Source organism: Eucalyptus grandis, chromosome 7 (genome assembly GCF_016545825.1).
Source record: "Eucalyptus grandis isolate ANBG69807.140 chromosome 7, ASM1654582v1, whole genome shotgun sequence".
NCBI lineage: Eukaryota > Viridiplantae > Streptophyta > Magnoliopsida > Myrtales > Myrtaceae > Eucalyptus > Eucalyptus grandis.
This window is the reverse complement of record NC_052618.1, coordinates 42,696,008-42,703,174: the sequence shown is the minus strand read 5'-3', so window position 1 is coordinate 42,703,174 and position 7,167 is coordinate 42,696,008.

Sequence of the window (7,167 nt, the reverse complement as noted above, 5' to 3'; positions counted from 1 at the left end):
CTATATGGAACAACCACCTGGCTTTGAACATCCAAGAAAACCAAACTCTGTCTACAGACTGAAGAAGGCTTTGTATGGTCTAAAGTAGACACCTCGAGCTTGGTATGAAATGTTAAGTAAGTTTTTAACAAATAGTGGCTTTGAGAAAGGAAAAGTTGATATAACTTTGTTTATAAAAAGAGAAGAAAAATATTTTCTGCTTGTACAGATTTATGTAGATGATATAATCTTTGGATCTTCTCAAGAAAGTCTCTACAAGAAATTTTCAAGATCTATGCAGGAAGAATTTGAAATGAGCATAATGGGTGAATTGACATTCTTTCTGGGATTGCAAGTCAGACAATCAAAGAAAGGAATATTCATTCACTAGGAGAAATATGCCAAAGATATTATCAAGAAGTTTGGGATGGAGAATTGCAAAAAAATAGAAGCTCGCATGTCCAGCTCATTAAAGCTTGACAAGGATGAAGGAGGAAAGAAAGTAGATTAAAATCTTTACAAAAACAAAATTGGTTCTCTTCTTTATCTCACCGCCTCTAGACCTGACATTCTTTTAGTGTGTGTATCTGTGCTAGATTTCAATCTGATCCCAAAGAATCACATCTAAGTGCTGTTAAACGCATCATAAAATATATTGCAACTTTTCCAAAGCTAGGTCTATGGTATCCTAAAGGAAGAGACTTTACTTTACTTAGTTATTCTGATGATGATCTATCTGGATGTAGAGTTGACAGAAAGAGTACATCCGGTACATGTCAATTATTGGGACAAATGCTAGTATCTTAGTTCTTAATGAAGCAAAGTACTATGGCACTTTCTACAGCAGAAGCAGAATATGTTGCTCTTGGAAGTTGCTACTCACAAGTTCTGTAGATGAGACAACAACTAAGATACTTTGGAATAGAAGAATCGTGCACGGAAAATAGATGTGACAACACAAGTGCTATCAACCTTACTAGAAATCCAATTCTTCACTCAAGAGCAAAGCACATCGAGATTCATCATCATTTCATAAGAGATCATGTATAAAATGGCGAGATTAATGTTTAATTTGTTGATTCAAAGAATCAACTGGCAGATATCTTTACAAAACCATTAGAGAAAAGCTTATTTGAATCAATTCGTAGCAAGTTGAATATCATCCTTCCTTTCGACTAAAGTTTGTGATTGATCAGACTCAGCAACTTATATTAAAGAAGTTACTTTAGTATGGAAATCTCTCCAATACCCGGTATTTTATTGTTAGCACGAAAAATCTGAACAGGTATGATTATCACTAAATCATCTCTTGCCTTTTTTATTTTTGGAAATTACAATTTATTTGCTGATTTTTCAGAATATATTTTAAATTTTTGGCAGTTATTCTTTTTGAATTGTTTTTGAAAAGACATTTCTTTTTGTGATGATTCGTTTGCCCCATTTCAATTTCTTTAAATTCTTTAGTTTATTTCTTTCGAGCACAATGTTTCAAACCTTAATCTCTCTCTCTCTCTCTCTCTCTCTCTCTCTCTCTCTCTCTCGATTTTTTCCTCGAGAAAACACTCTGCAAATTTCTTTCTCTCTTCCACTTGAACATGTCGTCAAGGTCCTCCAAATTTGCAACAATGTCATTCTAGAGGAAATCTTCTTGCATTACTAGTCGCGGTCCTCGCAATATGCCTAAAGGACCAACTCATTTGATCGACCGGAGAATATTCCCCCCGGAGTTCCCTCTTCACTCTACAGATGAGGAAGTTACACATGAGGCAACACCCATTTCTGTAATGAGGCCTGAGGTACTTTTCAAACATTATATGTTTTTGAACAGGGTGGAAGTCCTGTGGACTTTATCGTTAACTTTCTAAAATACCATGGATACGGAAATGAAACTTTATTTTTGAGAATGATGGAAAGGTTAGGACTAGCGCCAAAAAGAACAACAAAAAAGAAATTTTCGAATTTTCCTTTTGATCCTCGTTTTGGGTTAGAAAATCAGCTTGAGAATAAAGATGATGATGAGAGAATCTTTATAAATTTCCAACCAAGGATGGGTGTGGTGACTGAGATTACAGGAGAAAGAATGAAACTTTTTCATTCAAAAAAGCATAAAAATGTTTATGCTTAAATGTTGAACAGAGGGGTCATAAACCCGCGTACAGTAGACTTTGACTTTTTGGATTCTATAAAGGTTAATTTAAGTTAGCCAAAATTCAATTTGAAGGATTCTGTGTAGAGACATTTGAAGCATATCCTGAATTAACAGCATATTTTTACTTGAATCTATCATTTCTTGATTAAACTCATATTCAGTTTCTGTTTGTGATAGAATGTTTAATGTATATGTTGATATTCTAGCTGACATTTTGGGTGTAGAACGAAGTGGTTTTCTACCCATAAATGTATTCATCAATTAAGCTACTAGATTTCTAGTGAAAGACAGATTTCCGAGTGGGAGTATTACTTACTCTGGTATGCCTACTTCAAACATTATGCTGCATAAAATAGTGATTAATTGCATCAGACCCAAGGCTGCCTCCAAGACTGATGTTTTGAGAAAGATAATGTGGGCAATTTGCAATGGAGTTCATTTTTCTCTCCCACATACTATCTTTTTGCACATGTACAAAACAATGATGAAGGAAAAAGGGCAACTGCCCTACTCTGCCTTAATAACGAGATTATTCAGATACCTTCAAATTCAGTTACCTTCTCAACTTTGATGAAGGACTCTTGCTCCTATGGAAATAGGAATGAAAATGATTTTCAAGATGAGGCTGAAAGATCTTTCTAAAGCCCTAGATCTTTTAAACATCGAAAAAGAAGAAATATATCCTTTTGCAGGATGAAGAGGAGGAAGATGAAGACTTAACAATCTTTGCCATCGCTTTGTGCAATCTTCAAGGGTATGTTGATTCTAAAGAACCATAAGAAGAAGAAGGTGAAAATGAGGAAGAAGAAAGTGATGTTGAAGAATTTGAAGAGAAGGAGGATGATGATGAAGACTCAGAAAAAGACGCTGGTACAATACCATAGTTTGAGGAAACTGAGGAAAACAAGGAAATTGCTGCACTTGAAGAAGAGGAGACTAAACCAGAGCAACAATCTCGTGCTGGAAAGGAGAAAGTGTAAGAAGGAGAAGTTTCGTCTCAACCTAAGGGCACCAAAACAGGGGGAGGACATGAGAAAACTCCTTTAGTTGCACTTACTGCTAGTGATGGTATCAGTAGATCTCCTGTAGATGCTAAAGATGTATTTACATTTCATTTCCCAAAAGCTCCAGTTGAAGAGGAAACTCCAAGTCAGGGTAAGCAACAACCTACACGCATTCAAGTTGATGTTCCTTCATTTCTGCATGCTCCATAGATTCATTTTGTTGAAGCTAGTGCCCAAACCAAACCTGAAGTAAACTATCCAAGGATAGTAGATTTGCTCTTGGAGATAAAGGCATGACAATATGCCATGGAGTTTGAAATTCAGAAGTTACAAGCTGCTTTAGGATTTACCTCAGAATTTCTTATTGGCAAGGTACAGTCTTTTGACACTCAGGTTCAGACATTGAATCAACAGGCTTCGAAAACTTTAGTCAAAGTGGAGAATGTATATCATCAGTGCCTACATAAGCTTGAGGAGACCGTGTAGTCATTGGAGGATTTTCTACTTGTTCGCATTCTAAAACAACCTTGATCATCTTTTCGTTCACTCTTTTTATTCTTGACTGACTTTATCTTTTTGCTGATGACAAAAAGGGGGAGAATGAGAGCATATTTAAAGTTGTTTTGATTTTGATTAAACTTGGTTGTGTTGGCTTGAACTTTTATGGTTAACTTTTTGTGGTTGTGGATTAAACATTTGTAGTGCTTGAACTCGAAATGATTGTTGTTATAGAACTGTTAAGATTAATGCATTTTGTGGATGCAGATTCCATATTAGTCAGTTCTATAATGATTTATTCTTATTATAAATTATTATGTGCTGTTAAAGTGTTGGTTTGCAGGTTACAATGTTTAAATTTGTATGAAAGTTTTGTCATCATAAAAAAATGGGAGATTGTTGAGAAAACTCCTATTAGATTTGGAAGTTGACAAAACTTTTCTATTTCTATTCTTATTCTCATTCTGAGGAATATTAGACTTCTGTGGAATTCTATCAAAGTCTATCTTACATTAGAAGTTTGCTCCACTTTGACGATGACCCAGACTGAACTCAAGTGAAGATCGAAGAAATAATTAGACTTAGGATTATTGTTCTTCCTTCAAAGACTCAGTACGAACAAGATATATATGGTTTTCTGGATGGAAATTTTACTTACCTTTTTGGATATTATTGATGAAATCAATCTCAGAATCGAAAAATCAATTTGAAGACAAGTTTATTTGGAAATAATCTACTTATGGAAACCAATATTCTGATTGTATGGGCAACCGGGATCATTGGACTTTCATCTCAATCTTCAAACGGCTCATGATCTCCTTGATTGATTTGTCCAACTGGTTGATTAGAAGAATTCCTCTAGATAGTGCCAACAGTCATAAAGACATGGAGGAGTATTTAAGGAGATTTTTCGAGTCATTCGAAAAGAGACAAAAAAGCTAGAATTCCAAAGTTTGAAGCTTCTCAAATCACTTGTTCTTCATCAAGAGTGCTCATACGTGTATTCGAAAGAGAGAAAAACACTAATGAGTGACTTAGTGAGAGAAAAAGAAAACTCTTTACTAGGTAGTCAGTGTTATACTGCTGTAATTCTCTTTCGATTCATAATGAAATCTAGCCAGAAGGCTATTAATGTGGGAGAGTGGACATAGGCTTAATCTAAGCCGAACCATTATAAATCTTGTGTTCATTTTCTCTTCCCTGAACTCCTTTAATTTATTTGTTGTGATATTCTACTAAGTTTCTTTACTCAAAGTTTATTGTTTGATAGACTTAGTTTAAAAGAAAAATATTCTTATTGCATCTCTAAACAAATATGTTTTTACACCTATTCACCCCCTTTAGGTGTTTATACTAGCTCTTTCGACCTCAAAACCAGACTTCAGATTATATTGATCCAACTCAAGAGGAGCGATTTTCCATCCAAGACCATACTGGTTTTATTTAATATCTTGGTCCACTAGTTTTCGGTTCAAAGCCAATGGCCCATTAGGCCAAATCAACTGTATGTCTAGCATGGTCCATCTAGAGAAGAAGCAGCTCTAGCCCTTGGAGCTTAGCCCAATAGGGTTGGGTCGATTCCTTTTGTTCTCAAGACCAACACAAATATTGGGTCGAAATGGTCACCTCCAAGTTAAAGACCCAAACTGACACCGGTGAGTTTAAAGACAAATCCCTACCTGGTTTTTCAACTCGGTTTCTTGCCCTCTATTGTTCCAACCATCGGTGACCACTCGGACCTTGGCGACCCACTCTATACATCACCAATTGATGGACTAAAACTATGATTAATCAAACAACAACTCATCAGACCAAACAACTACTCCACCTGAGCTCGAGATTTCCAATGAGCTCTTGTGATGAAGGACAAGGTTTCCTTGATAGAATCGTAGATTTTTTGACCGACGACCAGCTACAACAATATTGGTGCAAGTGCAACCAACTTGTTTGCATATGGATTGAGAGCTATGTAGCCCCCAAGTTCTCGATCGAAGTCCCAGTGACTGAATACTCCAAAACTATGGAGGACAACATCTACATGATGTACGGGTAAGTTTGACTGAGTTAAGATCTTCTTGCTCACCCAAGCCTTGTGGAAGTTGAAGCAAGAGAACCTCTCTACCACTGCTTGCTTCAATTAACTCTTGCCTCTATAGAACAAGCTTGAAGTAGTCGAGAAACAACTTGAGGGACCCAAGATGACTCTCAAACTATACCAAGCCATCAAAGAGCGACAAAAAGTGACTCAATTTCTCATATTCTTGAATGAGAGCTACTCATCTTTCTTGTCATAAATCCTCGCCATGGAACTTGTCTTGCTTCTCGATCAAATCTACCAACTAACTGCCTAGGAAGAGAACCAATACCTAGCCATGATTGAATATGTGTGAATGGGAGAGAGCGGGGCACTTGCTACGTCGATGAGTTGTCATAGCAAGCTCCTATAGCCCTCATGTCCCACCATGCGATGCCTGGACTTCGTTGAGAAGAGGAAGGAAACCCTAGAGAGTTTCGGACAAATGGCCTTGTTCAGAAGCAAGGATCTGTAGGCTATTGTTCGCCCATCCATGCGACCGACTCTAACAGTCCATATCAAGCCGCATTTGCACCGGCCTTTAAACCATCAAATGGTCCATATAATGCTACATCATCATAGAAATGGGGTCGTCAAAATTTTAAAACAAAAGGCAAATTCTGTGAATATTACAATCTCCCGTATCATATTATTAATTCATGCTAGAAATTACAAGGAGAGTCAAATGATAAAGAGGGGGAAATAATTATTTGCTTATTAGGTTTCGGCAAAAGGGACTGAAAAGGCAAATCGGGCAATTACCCAAGATTGGTATAAAAAATATCACAAAGGCTCTTAGTCAATTGAGAACTACCGACAAGACTATGAGTTTTTCAGGTACCTACTTTTGCAAGACAAATTCTCTTTTAGTTGATGTGTGGATAATTGATTCAAGTGCCAACAACCGCATAATATGCAATAGACAATTTTTTTTTCTCATGTTCATAAAAGACACCACTCTTCTGTGTTTTTACGTCTTCCAAATAGGAATGTCACTTATATAATTAAAATTAACATTGTTGATCTTATTTAGAATATTATCCTTAAGAATGCTATTTACATTCCTAAATTTGAGCGCAATCTCAAATCCATTTCCAAGGCCTGTGAGGACAATTATTGTTACACCATATTCAATTTTGAAAATTGCTTCTTTCAAATTCATTCAACTGGCAAACTGATAGGCTTAGGTAGTATCACACAATGACTACATTTTTGGATAAGCTTTCTGAAAGACTTCGATTTATCTTCCTTGAATAAAAATTTCATGTAATCCCACCACTAGTATTAAAATTTTTCTTTCTCATCAATATTTGGATCATAGTGCTCGTTTTCCTCACCCAAAATGCAAAATTTACCTTTTGGCAAAGTAATAACGAACATCATTCCCAATCAGTACATCTCAAGTTACTAATACTTTCTTTAATTCACGTGGATATCTGAATTCCTTATCATACTTCACATTG